The 23563-nt window shown below is 41.0% G+C and overlaps 1 pseudogene; it reads right to left on the reverse strand.

Moving 5' to 3' along the window:
• Positions 1 to 11899: 11899 nt before the first annotated feature.
• On the reverse strand, positions 11900 to 14078 carry LOC145457967 (DNA (cytosine-5)-methyltransferase 3A pseudogene; annotated as a pseudogene).
• Positions 14079 to 23563: the final 9485 nt, after the last annotated feature.

Raw genomic sequence — 23563 nt, forward strand, 5'->3', positions numbered from 1 at the left:
TAGTGACGTTGTTGAAGAATGGTACGATACTCCCCCGGAAATTGTCCATGAACTTCTCTTCAACGACTTTGATGAAAGCATGGACACCATATCTGTTCCAAATATTATTCAGCAACCAGTGGATCTTGAACCATTGCTGCGCTCATTGGAGTTCAAAGACCCACCAGAACTATCTGAAAAAGGTATTGAACTAGCTACGGGATGGATTATCAGTATGAATTCTACTAGAAATCCAGATGATATTGTGATGAGTTACAGTAAGGTTTGCGGTGATCCAATATTATTTACAAAATCAAACGACAGGCTTTTCTCTGCCAAATTTTTATTCGAGCTCATGGAAAATAATTGATAATGGAATGAAGCCACCTCAGCCGGAGTCATTGGTCTCTGCCAGCATTTCTGAAAGGGAGAGAGATATTTTAGAATACATGGCTGGTTTTACTTTGAGAAAGGCAATTCGAAAATTCAATGACCAGTTAGACCGATCTTTGCTTGAATATCTTATAAATAACAGTGGCAAGCCCTTTGGCAAGTTAATCCCCCTGATGTAGCGCAAGTCTGGGGCGCTTGTATATCCAAGCTCAAAACTGCTCTTTCTTCTTAGGAGAGTCTACAGAGAGTTTACGAGGGAATGCAGCAAATCCCCAATATTAATGAACTTTTCAATTTTGCAGGACAGAGTTGTCCAAAGTTCATACGTATTCAACTTCAGAAGCAGCATCAACAGAGCAACGTGTGTCCATTCCAAACTAGTGATGGACTATGTCATTGGCTTATTTCTTAGAGTGTTGGGTCACTCCTTCACAAAGAAGCTAGTTAACAAGCTTCGGAAATGAAGAGAGTCAAATAAAGGAAACCAGGGTACACGTGGTGATTTGAAGGGAAAACCTTGATCTGAAAGTGTTTTAGAATGTTTGCAATTTCAAAATTGATGGCATATAACCAATCTTCCCTCTAATTTTTGACGAGTCTGCGCACACTCGCCAACTCACTGCGCAGACCCTTGGACAACAGTGCGTAACGACTAAAAAAAGGTCATCACTTTGGATTTTTTGTGCGCAACTTAGATTTTCTGTGCGCAGAGACCGTCTCAGCACTGCGCATTTGCGCACTTGTGCAGCTTAGAGGGAACATTGCATATAACTTGCAATGTAGATTTTAGTGAATCTGGACGAGACAATGGCCTGCGTACATTGTGATTTAGTTGAACACACCGCCAGTGTCTTCTCTAGTTTATAATCTGCTATATTTTTCAGATTGACATGTTCTACCCGCGCTGCTAAGGATCGACATCTCATTGCAACAAGTATGTGATCGCAGGGTTCAACCAACAAGAAACGTTATTACAAGAATGACGGTTCAATGACGACGCGAATATTTACAAACCTCTACCACATGAAGGTGTAGGGTACAATACTATATATATCACACCAGAAGCATTGTTGACTTCTAGTCATGCAATCCTTTCATTTCTCATCTGAGCAATAAATGAGCAACTTGCGACAGTCATCATGTGTGGTATTGTATATTGACAAATTATCAAGTATATTGACGATTTATCATCCATTTGCTAGATGTTAGCCAGTTATGCAGAGCTGTCCGGGGCACAACTGGTACGAGCAGAATGGTGCATGAAGGCACCACGGAGACCAAAGTATAAACCCGGTTAAAATGAAAGATCTCCGGGTCGCCATGACCCTTTCATATCCAGCAAATGGGTTGGGTGTCAGTGACAGTTTTCGATTTTTCTTCATATTTTGTAATCTCCTTGCATGGTCCGCGGCGTCATGTGGCTGGTCATCTTCATCTGAAAAATAACATCATACGGCAGCATACCATGGACAAGTGGAACAATTGATGCAACGTTGGCCTGGGTGAAATTGCTTCAGTCTCTAGCTGAACCTCAATCGTTACTTAGTAATAGCACCACTCAAATGTTAGAACCCCACTCAAATGTTAGAACCATTCTGTATACACAGGTTTACAACATGCCGCCGAAACCCCAAGCACAAAAGTATAAAACAATCCTATTCCTCTCATAGAGTGCAGTGGTTACAGCTTTATTAACATATGGTGAAGGTTAAAAAATAATATAACCTTGATGGACAGCTTTCATGACGATCATCTATCGCGGCCACTGCGGTCATCCTTGGTCTAAAATTGATTAGTTATGCAATGATATGATGGAAAAGGAAAAGCCTGAAAAAATAATATAACCTCGATGGACATCAGGATTGATTACAGTCAGGAATTTCCTTTTCCATGCATATCAGAATTTAGGAAATTGTATCAAATGGTCTCTAACTATCTCACCTTGTTGGGAAATGATTATGAATTACACTTTCTTCTTCTTGACAATGGATTCTTCATAGATGGTAGTCCAAACATTATTAGCGCCATGCGTGGAGGAGGAACCGGCATTGGACCCTTTGATTTTCTTGATGGACTTACGCTGAACCTGGTGTTGGAGCCCATAGTATGCCTGCGAAGCATCAGGATGCCGTGATCTATATGCTTGCATTCTCTGTTAGGTGAGAACGCATTAGCGATCAAATTATGCCACAAGCTGTACAGTGTACAATTAACACAGACCAGATTTCCGAAACACGCTTCAAGAATATCTTGAGTAGATGACTTGAGCCATACACGAGGCATCACTTCCAGAAATACTTCAGCCAATTTGACCAAATTGACCGACGTGAAAATGAGTCCCTCAAGAGTTAGACGAGCGATTATCCTTTTTCTCTTGCCTCTATGATGCTTGGATACGTCTTCCCTAAAACATGCAGCAAAATTGAATGAAACTGCTCACAATTCATCAAGACTTAGCTTGCTTACTTCTCAATCCATCAACGATTTCACAAAGTCCTTCTCAAGCCATGTCAAACGTTCATCTTTTTTTTATTGGACATTTATAGCCACAGTTGATGATCTCAAACCACCTGCATAGAGTCAAAATTAATCAAAAATAAAAATAAAATGAAGAAATTTACTTGGAAAAAAGAAGTATGAATTTCGAAGTTCCTTCAGCTCCGGTGATCTTCGAGAGGCAATTTCTCACTTTCCAATTCAGAACTACTCTGGCGAGATCTACTTTCATCTGAATGACAATAGACCAGTGGTCGAGAACCTATGGCTCGCGAGCCATATATGGCTCTTTTGGGTATAGGATATGGCTCTTTGCCAAATATTTATTTTTCTACTGAATTGATCAATATTGGCGCGACTTTTTAGAAAATTTTCATCGCGACTAGAATGATTATTGCCATGGCAGTGTAGACATGTCTTTGAGAGGTAAAGGAAATGCCGTATTCAGGGTTAGGGGCTCGAACTCTTTTGAAAATCCTCAAATTTAAGTTACTGTCTCGTCGGCGACCACTATCACTCGCGAGTTCGATGTAACCTACCAGACACGAAATCTTGAATTGCGCGATACGTTGATTGATCAAAGAGAATAGCAGACATGGCGACACCAATATGACGACGGAGTTTTCAAATACACATTGTCGTCCTTATCTACGGCTCGAAATGAACTGCCGTGAACGTGACATTCACAACTACCAACTCGAATTACAAACAACGCCATAGCTATCCACGTTCTTGATTGGCAAGTTTTAGCTCTACCGGCGATAAAATAGGCGTGTAGCGCAACGCTATATGTTACTGCCGAATTCTGTGAGAATTGAGAAGTCGGTCAGTATTGAGATCTTCGGAATCAATGCGACAGTTACATTGGATTAATATCGGTTCTAATAAATTTTAAGCTATTTACGATAAATTGCGTTATCAATGGCGAGACTTGGCCAGTACGTGTCTTACCTTCCGTTTCGCACTATATTTTCGAACAATAAAATGCAAATTGTGTGAATTTGGGAGAAAAATGTTCAAAATCTAGTCATTCATGAACATCAATAGAAAATACCAATAATACTTGAAAGTTTCAACATTTTCGTTAACAGCTTATAGTGCGTAGGCCAGGCCTATATAGATTACTGTAGTGACCAATAAAATTTTTGGCTCCACCTACGCATGTGATCATATGTGTGCTCAGTGCTCACATTTAAAAGGAGCATCACGGCGAACCTACGTTCTTGTAACTCAAGTTTCGCATGCTCAAGCAAGGCAACCAGCATGATTAGTTGGAGTTTTTACAGAGAAAATGTGGCGCACTCAACGAATTCCGTATAGTTGAGTTCGAATTAGTTCTACAATGACGTCAGAACTTTTCAATTGTGACGTAACAGCTGATTGACATGTATGGCTCTTTGGGAGGTAAAATGGAAAAAATAAGGCCAATTTGGCTCTTCGGACAAAAAAGGTTCCCGACCACTGTGTTAAATAATAATTGCCTTGCTTTTCCAACCCCTTTTTTATCTTCTATTTTAGTTATTTTGTAAGTGTTTCGGGCCATGCCGCTGATTTATTCGCGTTTGGTTCATCCACCATATAGCATGCATCAAAGTGATGAGGTAGATCAATTGTCACGAAATTGCTGAAATCTTTTGCGTATATCTTAATACTAATAATAAAGCGGTCATGTGTTGCCATGGATGGACTGTCAAATTCCAGATAATGCCACCGCCAGTCCTGTTATTAAGTGTACACTACTTCGAAATGTGTCCATGAGGTAAAGACATTTTTAAAAAATTTACCCAGTAATTTACGGAATTATTGATAGAACCTGAGTGATGCGACTGCGGATATAACTGATATGACGAGTCCATAGCATATTATATATACCGCTGATTTGAGTTAGCCATTATCGTTGGAAAATCACGTTCAGTAATTTTTCTGGAAGTCTTTTTGTTTCAAATGTAACCCTCGTCATGGCGAATGAAATATTCACGAATATAAATTCATATGAATGAGATTTTATGCGTATATATTACCTCAATCCTACGGTGAGTGGATCTCGATGCGCGTGAACCATTCATTTGGAATGTTCATGAATCTGTAGATCTGAAAATTATTACCGAACGCAACTTGAAGAAAATTACTTCAAGAAATACGAGGAAGCTCTACGCACGAGATACTCGACAGAACAAACTCACGCTGATGGCGACGTCAGTACCTCGAACAAAACTACTCCGACGAAAGTTTGGAGTAGGCTTACACTTAAAGCGACTGGCTGGTGATAATTCTGCTTGTCCCGAAGGTATAGCTTATTAAAGTTCTGGAAATGATTTTCCCGGTGGTGAAGCGTAGAGCGATCGATTCGTCGAGAGGATTGAAAACGATAAAGATGCAAAGGTATCACTTCACTGAAATGTAGGGATGAAATTAGCAGTATGACGTCACGTGACGTTATAGGTTCACGTTCGCTTTCACTTTCACACAGAACCGTTCAAAAAGGTTTGCGTTCACACGAAGCGGAACCTCTCAGGGGTTCGCGCCATCCCTACATCATATATCACTAACTATTATCATCATTAGTGAAACTACAATTCTGCCGTATAAACATATCAAAATAACTTCGATAGCTCTGCTACCAGCCTGCTTATTTTCACTGGACTTGAACACGCTCCACGCGGATAAAGTAAAAAATAACTAACCAGTAGTTTTCAGTCAGCGAGATTTCGAACGAGTGTTTTTTATTTCAGCTATTGACGTTGCGTTCTGCCTAAAATTTTTCTGCCGACCGACTCGTGAGCGCAGCTTCCTCGGATATCGCCATGTCTCTTTCGGTAATAGTTACCATATCTACTCAATGATAATTATACTTTATGAATGACGGAATCACCAGCAGTTTATGTGATCCGCTGGCAGAAAAAAAAACGGACGTATTTCTCATTAAATCACATTCATATGATCGTCATTATAGCCTCAGATATCTCATTAGCTACGAACCAGATATCTGGACTGCTGTTTCATATAATAGCACGGACTCCATCCCTCCCACACCAATGAATTACAGCACGTGCATGTTCTCCAAAGCAGTGCTCTTCCACCTTTTCGTCGTGGTACACCCTTTTACCTTTTATTCGAAACTCGTACACCCCTGAACCCCTGTCACATAACACACTGATGCCGTAGTAAGCTTAAACCAGGACGGTTCGACAATCAACCTTATCGCTATCCACGACCTTTTTCGATTAGATATAAAGCATATAACCTCAATGGCATCTCGACGTCGTATACTCACGACAAATTAGCTACTGGAAACTTGGTACCACGTATTGCCCTTGCGTATAAAAGTTGTTAACTGTGCCGGAGGTTTACTATATCTATAATCCAAAATAGGGAGTTTAAATGCTAGGGACTGTTATCTGGAATACTTTTCTGTTTGGAAACATAATTTCGTTGATTCTTGGTTGTTTCATACAATACTGTCAAATATTTGTCCATTCTTTGCCCACGTGATCAGATTAACTATAGAGCTGATGTAAGTGTTGTCTTCGAAAATTTTGGGCGCATAATTAATGACGATACATCTTCTAGTTTTTATTAATCACTTTGTTGCATGTTGTTATTTTTTACCCCCCATCAAGATTGTAGGCATAGTCGAAATATGTATTGGAATCGCCCGAACGTAGCAGAATAAACCTTCATTCGTGAAACGCACACGATTCTGACTTGGTATTTCCTTATGGGGTGCATCAATTTCCTCTGTGGCTCGCTGTGTGGCGCAGATTACACTAATATATTAAAAACAAAAAGATTACCCTGAATCGCACCAGGCGTGAATAAGATTTTCAAGTTTAATCAATACCTCTCTTAAAAGATATAGGAACCAAATTGTTAACTCAAATTGCATATTGACGGCCGTCAACACACGCTAACTTAATTATGTGTAAAGAGGGCCGCATATAATTATTGTTTAACGGCTGCATGTGACCGTACCCCTGCAGGTTTCCACCTTTGACCAGTTGAAATATGTATATGAACAAGGCTGTGACGTATTGGGAATGCTAGATACTAAACAGGACTCCAGGTTTCAGGACCACCACCTAACACAGTGTTTCTCAAACTCGACCCATTAACAATGAATGATGAACGAACGACAAGGAATTAACATTAGCATATTGCATCACAAAAGGAATGTAATTTACAAGCTGCGTACAACTGATGTGAACATTGTAATATATTTCACAACCGGTCAACATGTTCTGAGTAGGGCTGGCCAAAATCGAGTTCCTGAGTGATTCGATTCTGAATCACGTATTATGCTTCGAGTCGAGTCGAGTCTTCGAGCATCACTCATTATCTCGTCATAACAAAGTGTAATATGTCAAAGTTAAAATATGTACCACTTATGCCACCACAAAGAATATAATGCCTGTTATTCATCATATTCAAGATTTCTGACAATGTTGTGGGAGGATCATGACTTCCGAAATGTTTTTCCAGTCACAGCCGTAGCTTTGTACTATACGTTTCATATGCTGCGAAAGGCCAATCCGGGTTTCAAGGCTTCCACAGTGGAAAATAGTATCGAAACCGTAACTCTCGTTGATAAAATAACTTGCAATGGCGAGGGGCGTAGAATTTCAGTACTCGGAAAAAATCGTCTTTTGCTACTCGATTCGAATCTTTGAAATAATTACTCGATTCATATTCGAGTACTCGAATCATTGTGCCCAGCCCTAGTTCTGAGGTATAACATTGCCTATTTATTGTGATAGCTAGGTATTTGTCTATTTTAATGCGGGCCTGGTACACCCCGGTTCACCCCATCTGAATGGTACACCCTTTTATAAATTTGGTACACCCCGAGGTGTACGAAGCACCCGGTTGAAGAGCCCTGCTCTAAAGCAGTTGTCGGCAACCGTTACTGCTCCGTGGACCGATTTCGGAATGAAATCTTTTCGCGGACCGAACACAAATGTTCAACGTTGAAAATTGATTGCACCTCGTGCACTATAATGTCAGTAAAGTGTGTTCAGTACGACAGTAACTTGTAACACATATGTATTGAATAAAGATATTAACATGATTTGCTTCCATTTTTGCCTGTGATCTTAGCAATTATGCTAAAGCAGTGGTTCTTAACCTTTTTTCTCCATCGCCCCCATTCGAAAAATGCCTGGTTCTGGCGCCCTCTATTCTAAGGATTGTAGTAAAAATTAATGAGTAAAGTGATCGAAGTCTGGCTGGGACTTCACTATTAGGCCACTCGACTAACTAACGGTATAATTGTATGTGCTATTTTCGGGATCAAATCCAAGTTGTTATAACAACCATCGGGTAAGGCCTACAGGCTCGTAGCATTTGGTTCTAGGTCGATGTACGCATCCCGAATTCTGCACTGCGATTGGAAATACGGGGAAGTTAATTGTATTGGTGTTTGTTTTATTTCTTCGCGCGACTACTAAATCAACTGAGAATGTGGTAGAGATCTTTATACCCACATTCAATTTAGTACTTCACCAACCTCTCAACTTGAACATAAATGGGGGTAACAGCACTAAGCAGAATCATCCGTTATGATACGATGAGGAAATATTCTGACGATATACTTTGGTAGCTCTCAGATACAAGTATATTCAGATAATCATTCTGGCCAAAAATCTTCAAAACATCTTTAATGTGGGAAGGGCATCTCTCTCAAAATTTGTACAGTACAGTGCTATTTTGATATCGACACGCAGTGCGCTGCAGGATACAATACCTAGTTCAAAACATTTTGTGCAAAATAACCCGAGCTATCAGTATCAGTATCAGTTTATTAATATTTTCATCATTTCCAAACACCACAAAACTGCGATACAATGAAAAGGTGTCGAAACGACTTGGAGTAGCTATAGCGTGACGGGAGTGTCTTATCGGGAAATGGGCAATACAAAAGTACGCCAAATTTATTCTACATGAATCAAAAAAACCAGTGCATGCATGGAAACATCGTTGGTGGATTCATTATTCAATCTGTCAATAATATAGCTAATTGCAAGTGTATTGCTATATTTTTTAACCTCTCTCAGCCCACGTAGTGGCCTACTCAGTTTTACCGCTGGAGCTGAGGGAGGTAGGCCTACTTTCTTGGAAATATTCGGGAGGGCCCGTTGGTATAATTACTTCGTTGCATGTTGTTATTTCGTGACCTCCCTTCTGTTATGTGAAAAGATATTGAAATCGCCAAAGCGTAGCAAACTAAAAAGACGCACCCGATTCCCGATTGGTATTTCTTCACTGGCAAATATTGCCTATGGTCAATTGGACTTCGTGGTTTTCAGTCAACATAAGGGCAGTCTTTTTCGGCCAAGGTTTTCTCGCTGTCGAGCTTTTTTTCCCTTTACTTGGTTAATTTGATCAGCAGTTGCAACCGCAGTGCCTTCTCGGAATCCCTTGTTGTCCTAAAGTTCATTTATCTTGGTGCGTCGTGGCGCGGTAATGGCTAACGCCGAAATGCCTAGCTCTAAAAACCAATGATCTCTAAATCGCGCGGAGCGCGAGAAAAATTTGAATGAAGTTGCATAAATTTTCAAAAAAATACCCTATAATTTAAGTACATTCACAAAATTATTTTGGGCGCCCGTCGAGCTCGCCACCCAATTGGGGGGTTTGGGGTGCGGGAGTTACAGTCCTATAATATACAGCTTATTGTCTTGGTAGTTGGTTTGCGAGAAGTGTGCAGCTTGCCGAAATGGCCTACTTGTTTAGCCAAGGTTGCAGTTATTAACCATCTTTGAATTTCAACTTTCCGCTTTCTTTTTTGACATCCTTTATGGGTGGTGATATATTCATAAAAATCATGGGCACTGATTCACTTGTTTCACGAATTATGGATTTGGAAACACATCACGTAACAATTTGAAACACAGATCGTGTAATGCGTAATGTGACAATGGCAACAAAGAAGGTTTGGTGACTTCTGGTGACTTTAATTCTAACGGCATAATTTGCTACATTGACTATACTTTGAATCTGGATTAGGCATGTGAGGTACGTATAGGCTGCGTAAGTGCGTAATCACGGTATGTTAATGAACAGGCTTGATAGTAAACGAATTTCCGGTTCAGTTTATACATCCTATGGTTGTAGTCCACGCAGCAACATTAAAAAGTAGGTTTGATATTTTTAAATTTCAAGCAACCTTTCGCGGGCCGCACAGAATCGCTCGGCGGGCCGCATTTGGCCCGCGGGCCGCACTTTGCCCAGGTCTGCATTATACTAAGATAATTATCGAACATCAACAACAGATCGCGAGTAACGCGAAGTAAATCTATACTACTTCCAGGAATTCTGGCATCCCGCAAATATTGCATAATCAGTGGGCGCCAAATTGCTACCAACCTAGCAGCGATTAGAATCAGTAGCAGTACATGCACAATCATTTCGTAGCGAACACAAACGAGTCGCAATAAATAAAGCCGACACAATACTTATCCATTCAATTCTGTATATCAGCCTACAACACTTAATGCACTTACCAGTTGGATTTACCGTTAGAGATGGTGGAAGTGAATTGTACAATGTACAATTGTACATCTTTAGCCATGCTCATGGCACGCAGTCTTCGGGAATTTACCGAGGGCTCGCATCGAGGGGGCTATTATTATAAATAGCTTTGTTGGAGCATGAACTCCGGTAATGATTGTCGCTACTCAAATGTTATTGGAATCGGTTACGCGTACTAGATCAAACAAAAAGAAAAATATTACAAATTACCATTTCTTTCGCTTTCATTTTGCCACCATCCAAAATAATGTTCAAGTTCGAGTAATCCAGGTTCAAAATAAAGCCAATATAGTAAAGTATGCCATTACAATAAATTTTGCAAATCACTGTTTCCATATTCAAGTTCAAATCTTGTTTCTTTCCATTATAGCATTAGCAATTACAAGGTATGTGCTTTAAATTTCACACCACACGTTTCCAAATCCTAATTCCTCAAATAATGCAATAAGTGCACGTGATTAGCGGTCATCGTCGCTCATGAAGGATGTTATGTCACCAGACTCTCGGTAGATATCAATTCTGATGCAGCAATGAGGTTTTCAACCAATCGATTACCGAACACGGTTGTTAATCAACGATGGCTATTATTGAGCGCAAGTCATGAACACCTGTAGTCCTGTACTAAGCGGATAATAAAGCTTCAAGTGTTGACTACACCGCAATGTACGATATCGTTGAAAGGTAAATTGCCTTACACTATTTCAAATCTTTATTGTACAGTGCCTGTTGTGATATTTATACAAGTATCATATTCCTTATAAATTGCTGGGTCAACGCATTAATGCCATAAGGACCTACGTAGTTTGTGTGCGGAATATACAAACCAAATCCTTGTCGTGGTTTAGGAATTGAAGGGGCGTTTGGCGGTAAGCCCAGGAAGTACAAGTGCGATATGCCTCGTGCTATTAGTTTGGACTGGGCACACGTTCAATGTGTATTGTGTATGGCTTCAGGAGTTTATGGAGATTTGCAAGTTGTTGAATATTTATGAGAAAATAAGATTACTATTTGTGTTCATTTCTAGATAGTATCCTACGCCATTCTCCAATCTTTACCATCCAGATCCATACGTTATACCATTCTCTTAATTTCATTACCAAATGAAGGCCATGTTCCGAGTTGGATTGGTGGGCTCACCAAGTCGTTTTAACTCATTCCATTTTATCTCAATCGTGTGACTATTAAACTGCTGACTCTTTTACATTTCAGGTTGTATGTATTCGACCCAGAATTCCAAGATTACTGTGTGTTGATCATCAAGAAATAGCAATTCCACGAAGTAAATTTGCCATGTTGGTGTGTGAATGAAATGGAAATTCAGGGAGCTTTATACAAATATGTACCGGTGCGCATCGCGATATGTAGCCAAATTGCGAAACGCATCTACTGCACATGGCTCGAGAGAAACGAACAATGTTGTTCATCACGATATCCATTTGCTTACAATTCATCGGACATTTTATTCACATTCGAATATTCCAAATGTAGGTAACTATAAAGCGATCCAACTGATAGCGTTATATTTAATTCCACCACAGAATCACTCCGTCCATTGATTCCGGTTGAATGCTCGCGAAGTATTCTTTCAGTGGCGCCAGAATAATCCTCACGACCGGAACAGACCACGATCTGCCGAGCAGAGCCAAACGTTCGCGAGGCCCTAGATTGTTGACGTCGGTGTAATGTTCTGGTACCCCAAATATTTTTTCTACCTCAGTCGTCCACAAGATATCTTCCTTTCCATGATGAACCACTGGGGCTTGCCTCGCCTGCCCTTGGTACAGACATGTAAATTTTGTTGTGATCGTATTCAACTTTTCGACTGTGGCTTTACGGCCTGGCTCTAAACAGTTTTGTACCTTGAGACGATCGTTGGCGCCAGGTGCGATTTTACGGTTTCGCAGTCCAGGGATATTTCCCCAGAACAATCGCGGTCTAGCGGCAGCGCTAACGTATCGTGCATCTGCCATTCGGGGTTCGCATTGTAAAAATCGAGATATTCTCTGCTTCTCGATTCCTTTCATAGAAACCACGTTTTCGAACAGCCAAAAGAACGGACGCTCTCTGTACTTTCCATTGGCACCGCGTGGTGGCTCTATGGTCTTTAGTACCCGATAAAAGTCGAAGAACAAACACCCACTGCCCTCCGCGTCTATAAGCCCCTTTCTTCTAGGATTGGCCCCCGATAGGTCGTTGCAAGGACTGCCGCCCAACAGCAAATCAAATGGTCCCAGTTTGTAGATATATTCATCGGAAAGTTTAGTTATGTCTCCAATGTGAACTACCTCTGGGTGCCTATTTTGCACCAAACGGATTGCATCTTCGTCGATCTCGGAGGCGAAGAACGATCCAATCCCGAGGCCGAGCTGCTTGAGTGCCACCATTCCTGTGGCTATGCCGTCAAATAGAGATAAAACTCGGAGAGGTTTCCTGGAGCTGATTGGAGTTGGTTTCGGCACGTAAAATCCGGGATATTGCGAATCGTCAATGTTTTGAAACAAGGTCTGAATTTCCTCTTGCCATTCCTCACGTCTTTTAAGCAGAGAATTATGTGTAGGCTGACAAAAGAAGCATATCCACCGCTTAGACGACACCGCCACTTGGAAATAATTCTTCTCGGTGGCACTATCAACACACATTTGGCAATAGCACCTTCCGCAATCTGGGACATCGCAAAGCAACACCTTTCTTCCTTTACAACATACTGAGCAACAGGAATGGCATCCGTCGGAATTATATTTGAAGAAGTTCTCGTAGAACAATATTTTGTGCTCCGCACACAGCCCGCCCATGAACAGGGGATGCTTAGCAACGATATTGGTGTCCCCACAAGATAAACAGATACTTTGTAAATCAATCTGGCCCTCTTTCACTTTGGCGAAGGCTAATGCTTTAGAACCCTTCACCGAGTTTCCATTTTTAGGTCTGATGCACTTTATCGACGAGGCCGAGCTGCTGATTTCAACATCACCTGAACATAAACTGACAAATTCTTGCTGTCTGCCAACATACTCTTCGAGTGGGAACGGATCACTTGAGAGGCTGCTCTCGCCGAGAGATAAAACGGAATTGGACAGTTCGCTATTCCGAGTCCTGGGGAGATTGTTCTCAGCGAAGCTTGCTGGCCAGCGGAAATTGTCGTTGACTGCGTGGCGGTTACTCCACACTCGTTTCAACCTCTGCAAATATCGCGGGTTGAATACCGCAAGCCTAAATTCGTCTTCCAGATTAACGATATCGCAAATCATAGACAGAATCGCTTCGAAGCTACTCTCGTTCGGCCGTCTTCCGCGTAGGATCTTATCAATAGCTTCTATAAGGCTATCCTCAAGATCGTATGGAATGTTGTCTTTCGCTATTGAGCCCATCTTTTCTACGAAGTTCCCTCGAGTAGGCGTCAATTAATTACTGCTGTAAGACGCTACTAACAAAAGCGGACGGTATTAACCATGCGTCTAACATTGAGAACTGTCACATCCAAACTGATTTGGAGAGTCGTCTCAAATGACCTATAATCCCTATCGCAGTTGTTTAGTGTAAGTGATTAGCATCAGGGTGGGTTAATCCCGATGAAATACATGAGAAGAAGGGCATATTGCACTGCAATCAACCACACGTTAAATATACGATTATTTTGAAAGTGCGGCGGCCAACATGCCGTGTTAAAAACTAAGTTTCCTGAACACCTTGTAAAGTTGGAACCACATCCCGTGGAACATGGCGAAACTACAGGTTAAATCAATATTAATATTCCACGCAACAATAGTACTCATTTCCGGAGTTATTAATGCTGTGTTTATGTAGATTATATTGACTGCACTTTCAATACGACAGAAATCCACAATATGATTTCGATATTGTCAACATAACATTTAAGGAATCGACAGTAATTACGAAGTGAGTATGTGTTCAACTCATTCACTGACAACCGCAGGGAAAATCCTGCCAAATTACTGAATGCCATTTTAATCCTAATTCAAATCAAAGCACTTCTTTGCATACCACATATCATTCGCCCACTGTTATACCAACGTATGGTGGAGAAGTTAGAACGGCAAAATCGAAATTCACAATTCATCGGGGTTTCGTTCTAGTACATTGTGTCGGAAAATATTGATACTAGGATTCAATGCATATATCCTAAATCTGATCATAAGTAAGAATGGATAACACTGTACAAATATGCATATTATTAGTAGCCTATATTCAAGTTCTGCACCTCCAAGAAGCTCTGCAAATATTATTTGATCTGATTTGATTATAAGTATATGTTTAATTGTTCATACTTAAAGGACAAGCGGGTTTAGGACATGCGACATCTTGATGTACACAACAGCATGTTATCGTCTATCTGCAGTATTACTTCCCAATGATGCAAGGAAAAAGGAAATGGTGTGTAGACGACCCGGAGCATGAATGCGGGAAAAAGCCATATCTCCAATGTAATTATTAATCCTCGAAACAGAGAGAATAAGCATCTGTTTATTGCTGTCATCCATAGTACCGTTATCTCGCATTGAATTGTACAAGGCACGCATAGTAAGTTATAGGTGACAATTCACAAGTAATATTGTTATATCGCTGAATCTCTAGGAATGCGAGTACGTGATCGAAAAATGATCCTTCATATTTCTACTCGGGTGACGCGTTCACGCTACATATGAAAATATGGCATTCGATGTCATTCCGGTAATTCAGAATTTCTCATATTTCTCATTTTTAATACCTATAAAATGATCTCAGGACATACAGGATTGCTTGACTAAGCGTTATGATGCGCGGTCACGGTCATAGCATCGAGTAGCTAAAATGTGCAGAGGTGGAATAACTGCGATTTGAAGGCACGTTGGAGGTAAACAGAATATATCCTCGAAGGTAATGCAATAGAGATCGAGGCCTTCCATACATATGCATAATTGAAATGACTACAAATCGATGCGAATTGTTTGGTGAATATAATTCCGGTTTTGAGCTGGATGTCGCTCAATTGTTTGAGCGACCAAAGGCGCCCATTTAACTAGCGTTCACAAGCGCAATATCCGTCGGATAATGTTACGAGATTATAATCGATATCGACAAACATGTTAGGAAAGCATTGCCTCAATCCTACGGAAGTTACTTTAGAAAGTAAATTTATATTGGCCGTTTGTCGTTGCGAGGTTACATGCACAGCGCATACCACTCCAGCGACAATGGAACGTGGATTCGATGAGAGACAGTAATTCCTTTTGGGACGCGCACTTTAGGGAAAACCTCGACATATCATTTGCCTCCTTAACACAGGGCAACAACAAGATGAAACTCCCGACCCCTGCAAGGTTTACGATCTCGCGACTGTGCTTGCTGGCTCATGTCTGCCAATGTATAGGCTTACGAGCAGTCACACAACTCACTCCTTGGTAGGGCTGGGCAAAATGGAGTACCTGAGTGAATCGATTCTGAATCACGTATTGTGCTTCGAGTCGAGTATTCGAGTATCCATTAATATGACGCCACAACAGAACGTAATATATGAAAGTTCAACTATGTACCTTTTATGCCACCACAACAATGTGCCTATTAGCTGTCACATTAAAGATGCAGTGGTATTTTTTCGACCATACCGATTTCATTGCACTTCTTGACATTGTTGTGGGATGATCATGACTTTGGAAATGTGCTGTTTCCAGTAACGTTCGTATAGCTTTGTACTATGTCTCGTATGCTGCGACACGGCCAATCAAGGTTTCAGGGCTTCCTCATTGGAAAATAGTATCAAAACTATAATTCTCTCTAGTAAATTAACTTTCAGTTTCGAGAAGCGTATAATTTCAGTACTCGAAAATATCTTCTTTTACTACTCGACTCGAATCGTTAAAATTAATACTCGATTCAGATTCGAGTACTCGAATCAATGTGCCCAGCCCTACTCCTTGGTAATGCGAATACGACACGCTATTCGGCCGTTGTTGGATCGGTGTTGCAGCGGTGGAAAGTACCACTACGTTATGCGCTACCATGTTTTTCGCTGGTAATGTATACAGACATTTTATTGCTTCGTCAAACAAAAATGTCCAATGTCCATTTATACACTTCCATTTGTTGAACTTTGTCATTTAATTTTTATGTAGGACTACGTAGATCATTAGTGGTATTCAGAATAGACGTAGGAATTTAATTAAAAGCAATAACTTTGTGTGGTGGTATTTGCCACAAGGTTATATAAAGCAGTGCTTCCCAATCTTTGTCAGTTTGCGATCTTCTTTTCATCCCAATTTCATTATGCGACCCACCAGACGCCCTCTCGCGACTAACATTTAGATGACTGCTCTTGGGCGCCAGTTTTATGCAGTTAGTGTGTTACAGCTGTATGGTTACGCATAGGGGGAATATTTTACCGAATTCATGATGGCAATAAATCTATGATATTGGCACTTGTATATACTATTACGAATTTTAGGAGACAGCAATATTTGAAGACAGCCGTTTAGGCGCCTATTGTCAATGGACCATTCCGCATATATATACCGAAGGTATCGATTCTTTTCGGAAGAGGTTTTCTCACTGTCGATTGTTTTGGCAGCACTTTTCGCTCGGTCACATGTTGGCCGAAACTTCATAAATCTTGGTATGTGGTGGCGAGGTAATGGCCCACCCTGGAACGCCTATTTCTATAAATTATGCCTATTATTTTATTAGGGATATTGGTACCCATATTGTAACCAAAACATCTGACGATGTGAAATCGCGCCCGGCACGAAGAAAATTTGATAGACGTTCAATAATTCTCCAACCAAATACTCCACATCATTTACGTTTATTCATGAGATAATTGGGGCCCGTTGTCGAGCTCGATGCACCCATTGGGGGGTTGAGGTGCGGCAGTTATGGTCCTGCATGTAACAGATGATTACAGATGTGAAGGGCTAATCAAGGCTCCTCGTCATCCGATCTGCTTAAGCGGTATTCCAAAAAAGACTGGAAGTGGTCCGTGCTCCGAGTCGTCAGAGGTGGCATCACAATAAAGAATATCGACCTAATGTAAATGACCATTGTAGCAGAAAAACACCATGAATACCACAAACAAACAACAGATGAGAAAGCGCGCATCCACTCAGCCATTCGTCTATTACAGCGGTAGACAAACCCCGGCACCCGTGCCATTTGTTGCCCATGAGGTGATTTTTAATGGCACGCCAAATGATTTGACACAAGCGACATATTGAGACCATGTTTTTGCAAAAAGTGAAACAAAAGTTCTCAAAATGTAAAACTAGTAGGCGATCCAAATTTTTTTCGTAAATCAACATAAAATAGAGTCTTTTAGGGCAGATGTTACTATCTTGAAATTTTTTCCCGCGCTTGGCGCGATTTCTTGGAACCTGATGTCTTGATTATAATGGGGAAACCAACCCTCAACAAATAAATATATATCAATATAGAAAATGTTTTTAGAAAATATTTTTTTAAACTATGCATAATGTACAGAAATGAGTCAACCGTATTAGCAGTTATGAAAGAACGTCAACCGAATATCGTATGAAACCGTTTGTATGCTTTAGTCTAGGAGCGTTCGCTGTGCAGCCTACCGGAGCGAAACTTGACCAGCGCGAAACAATTTAACGCCCACAGCTTGAGCCGCACGTATCAAATGAGACCCACCAAAGAAAATAATAATGAGCCTCGTGTCAAAATGCGTATTTGGAATCGTGTTCGTCTCTCGGAAGAAGATATTCTTTTGGTTTCGTCTGGCGTGCAAGCAATTGCATTATATCTGGAGCAACGACAATCTTTACAGCTTTACCGTGACCTTTGCAGATAAATCTAGTGTCAGATCGGTCTCAATGTGACACCAAACCGACTTGAATGATACAGGGGTGGGCACATTTTTCATCATCATCAGACCATATCATCGCAACAACACTGATTGGTCTGTCACTTATTGGATATGGTACCGAACACAGTGGACTGGGAAACGACCAAATCAACCACATAAGATCGATCATTGCCCAATGCGTGCGCGACGGAAAATAAATTATGTAAATATCACGAACATATCAACGATTGATCGGGTGCGGTAGCGACCAAAATTTATTCCCTTCGCGACTTATCAAGAATCACTGACGTGACGGATGCCGTTGCCAGCTGCAGAAAAACGGTTGTTGGCATTACTTGCTTGGTACGTTAAATATTAATGAATTGAATGTCTGGAATTCAAGCTGGTAAAAAATTGACATTTTGGACCGCTGCACACAAAAGGTTGCCAGCCCCTGGTCCATTACGTCGAACAGAAAGGTGTTGTGAGTAGCTTGCGTTGAGGCAATTGTTTGCTGATTATAGCGACAAATCGTACTGACCTGCTGCATTTCCCGATCAACGCTCGCAAAGCCTTTGGAGGAAATCATGAATTTCAATCTCACGCATATGCAACAACGCACTGTCGAATTTCACGCTTTAATCAACATGACTGTTGTTATGTTCTTGATCTTGTTTCAACAATAACTCAATGCGACGAGGTTGCAATAAGAAATCAGTATATTATCAGCAGTATAACTTTACTACAGGCGACACGATCCAGAGTGCAGTTAAATGGAAGACCACGAGACAACAGAACACAGGGTATAAATACAAGCACGACACACGAGGAAATAATTATTGGCTGTAATTACTAATCCTATAGAAAGAAAGAGCTGTACGACACTGAAACGTAAATGCACGAACATGACAACTGTGACGCAAATCTTGCTCACGAATCATTGTGAGCAGGGCAACGTGGCTTGTGGCGCTTATGGGCGCAAAATATTTTATTTTGGAGGAAGAGAATGTGTATTCGGAAATGGAATATTCGAAAAGTTGAAGACGAAAGTGTGACATTTGGAACGTCTTCGCCACCCATCTGAAATTGCTCCGGTTGGGAAGCACCGATAAAAAAGCGTCCGTCGACCATTTTCGACTGCGCCGATCAGGTGTTTTTAAATCAACTCGAACTCCCCACTAGTCTCTTTTTGATTGTTTATACATTTTGTTCGGCATTAAACTGCATATCCGAACGATGAGTAAGGAATCGCGAAATAACGATTGGTGCGCGTTTCAAGTACCGTCGTATTAAAATATGAAATTCAGCCATAATGAATATTTCTCGCAATTGAACAATGAACGTACGCATGCGGTATGCCTATTGCTATTGGTTACAATGCACTGAATACAGATATTTACTAGTTTTTGAGGGAGCCGCGGGCCGCAGCCGGCATTCTGGGTATTTCCAACTAGGTCTTATTTTACGGGACCGTGCTGACTGGAATTGCACACACATCGTGAGAATGATATTCACTATTGTGAATTCACGCCTGACACGAAAATAAATCACATATTTGAATATCTGAATGAAATCGTTGTTGTACTTACTGGCATAGTTCGTCAAAATAATTAGTCATATACACCATGCGAGAGTGTAAATTCATCATGACATCGCAAAAGCTGTCGCGTTATAATTTTGCAGCTTATAGCGGACATTTGACGTGCCATCATTATAGGCAAAATATTTTAGAATTTGACTAAGACTGATCTGATGTCACAGCGTTGGAGCAGTAGGCTACAGCCCAATCTGGGTTTCGGGCAGCATATGCCTACTCCTGATAACTAGGCTATTGTTCATGTCATAACCAAAGTCAAATTAATTCAGATTTAGATTTTCCTTCGAATATTAGAACAGATCAATAACAGCTAAAATAGAATGATAATTGTGTCATAGTAATAGACGAATCTTACCCTGAACACGTCATCAACCTAATCAACCAGGTCAAAGGTCATAAATTCTGCGATTGGCAAGCATCTGTTGGATAATCTCGTTTGCGCGGAAAAGTATCGTTCACACTTTCATTTGTGTGCCTTGGAGTCGACTTTTATCAAAATACACCAGCCAAGGCTGAGTCAACAAAAGTAGTTCGTGTACCATCTAAAAATATAGTACATTGAACGCTCTCTTATTCGAAATTTCATGCTGCGGTGACGTCATATTTTGTGATACGATCGTTGATAAACAATGTTCATTCCAATTCTCTACTAGTTGCTGACGAATACGAGTATATACGAGTAATACGAGTATACGAGTGTCAGCCGGGAATACTCGGGTTCATTTCAAAGTGAAAAGACTATTCAATGATAGAAATGTCGAATCGCCGAAGAATGCATTGGTGGTCCAGCTGATGTGGAACGAATACCACTACTTTACTCGCCACCTTTAATTGGCGATAATAACATGGATAAAGAGATCCAAGACGACGCAAGATGTAACTAACGAAACATTAAGGAACAACAGAATGCCAATGATTGCCATCCCGACCTGCTTAGATATCTAAATACGGTACGCAGCGCAGCTACGACATTTTGATGTATTATACCAGCCCCCATAACAGTTTGATATTTTGTTGCGTCCACGGTTGTACCAAGTCACGGCGTTCCGCGTCGCAAGTCCTTCTCTGATTGTAATATTTGAACCGACATAAATCGAGTCATTTTTATGGTATCACCTAGGGATGGTGTGAACGTGAGGTTCACGTTCGCGTTCTGTGTGGGAACCTCGGAAATTTAGAGGTTCGCGTTCACAACAGAACCTTGATAGGTTCTGCACTGTGAACCTTTTTCATATATTACAATTTTCACTTCATTATAACATATTGGGTTGAAAATTATTGCATTTCAACTGCGGGCCACTCTATGCATGGCGCTGGCAGCATTAAAAATCAACACTAAACGAGCATGCGCCTTGACAATCTCAAAAGTTTTACTTGCTTTGTTACAAAAGTTTGCTCGAAATATCCATCTTTCCGTTTATGAATATTTAGTGACTCTCTGCTGTGAGTTTGACCCGCAATCACACAACATCACGAGCGAAATACATAGTCAGCGAATGATGCTTATTCAACCAATCGATGAGATTGATATCGTTTTCTGATGCAAAAAAATCAAGCAGGCGTACGGGGTCAATCTTGACTTCATATCTTTACTGCATTATTAAAACAAAATCCTTGCGATTGAGGTGTTGTTAATGGGGTAATATCGGTAGCAAGTATAGAAACCCGTTTTACATTCAGCTTAATATCAAGTAGCGATACTCAGACGCCGAATACATTGTCCGGTCTGGCCTAGAACGTTAAGGCGTAAGCTTATGTTCCCTGGTAAGTCCTCATCGAAATTGTTGGCAAAGCGATGGAAGATATTGATTTTATAGGAGTAGCCTATCATATCCTTTGATTGCCTCAGTTGATACATTTAGCGACGTTTAAAACGCCAACATTTACTTCGGCATTGTGGAATGATGTGGCTCGAGTCGTCGCTAGGTATCGTGCACATTAATATAGGCCAGGGCTGGCCAACCTTTTCGACCAAAGGGCCACATTCGATTGACGAACTTTTGCGCGGGCCACTATCCGCGCGAAGCGCGAAAATTTTTTGAAGTTCATAGGTCAATAATATTGTCATCTGACTATATTGCGGGCCTGCTGTATATCGCTGGGCTATGTTTGCGAGGACTTGGCTATTCGGCGCATGGACATATCGATATCGAAAGCTGCGACCAACATGCGTAAATCATTTCGTGCCTATAGGTTTCATAGTCGACGGTCTTACTGCGAGCGCAAACGCAAGGTCGCATATGTTGAACGACACTTTGTCTCGTAATCGCGAATATAGCTAGACTCAATCTGATACATTAGGTGCTCTTACATTTTCACAAAAGGGCAGCAATATTAAAAACAAGAAATCGAGTGACAACATTTTGCGCTAAGCTTGTAGAAAATTTTTACCTTTGATAAATCAATCGCAAATTATTCTGCTTTATTGTAGTGTACGAAGATATACCAATATGTGAATGGCTGATGGATCTGTCAATGCGTCGGAACTGATATTTTAGTCATCACATCTCAAGTGTTGCGGCCAGACTAATCAAAATTTTCGCAATCAAAGTTCGCAATCTGTGCAATCCATTTTTGATGATATTAGAAATTTCGGAAATTATCTCGCGGGCCACTCAAAACCTTCTCGCGGGCCACATGTGGCCCGCGGGCCACGGGTTGGCCGGCCCTGATATAGGCTATCACTTCATTGAAAGATAGGGTTGGAATTAGCAATATGACGTCACGTGACGTCATGAGGTTCACGTTCTTGTTCACACAGAACCTTGCAAAAAGGTTCGCGTTCACACGAACCTGAATATTTCAGAGGTTCACACCATCCCTAGTATCACGCATTCATTCCGAGTTCGAGCAATTCTATAAAAAAGTTGCGCCCAAGTCCAAATCACAATTTCAGTCACGAATTACCAAAGGCAGTGGCGTAGCAGCCACTTGGCGGTTCTGGCTCTGCGCCAGGGGCGGCAGGCTCCAAGGGGTCGGCAAAATGAGGCTGCGCAGTGTACACAGCCGGCTAAAATCAGCGTAATTGGTAGTCTAATAGCTGGCGGGAGCTAAAATCTAATCAAACTGGTCTCGATCGAAAGCTAGTGTCGCGCTGATTCCGAAAACACGAATTAATATATTAACATGGCAATGGAACCATACTCCGAAATAGCCGTCAAGGCCAATTGACCATGATAATGAAAATTATATCGTGCGATTATTCGGAGCAATGCAGATTTTCAGATCAGCATTTAAACTGTATTTACAGAATCAGGGCAACAATAGCTTTCGATTAAGATGAGTATTGGTAAATTTGAGCGCTCGGAGGGCCTGGCCAACTATAGGATGCGTATTCAAGTGTGACAATAAGTTGGGCTTGTATCCGTAGGTTAGTGATTTATACTCTGGGTTACGATTTGATACAGCAGACCGAGATAACTGTGAAGGTAAGCCAGTCTTAGGAACTGCTTAAGTTGGTAATAATTGTCAGATTCACATATTGTGCTTAAATTTATACAAGTGTTAATTAAGACTAGAAAATGAAACGTGTCAAAGAGAGTGGAGCTTTTTTTTAGAAAGAAGAAGAAAGCAAGACAAGCAGAAATAAAAAAGCACGAGTGAGCTATGCTGAAATTTGTAACCTCTTCTGGCTCAAACGTCTCTTTAACATTACCAGAGAACGATTCAAATGAAAATCAGGACAATAACGCTGAGCTCCAGAAAGATACTGAAAAGATCAGCTTATCTGCAGAAACGCGAGAGACAGAGTCTACCAAGAGTAATAGGCCTACCAA

Source organism: Botryllus schlosseri, chromosome 15 (genome assembly GCF_051294905.1).
Source record: "Botryllus schlosseri isolate E-star chromosome 15, Bs_hap1, whole genome shotgun sequence".
Classification (NCBI taxonomy): domain Eukaryota; kingdom Metazoa; phylum Chordata; class Ascidiacea; order Stolidobranchia; family Styelidae; genus Botryllus; species Botryllus schlosseri.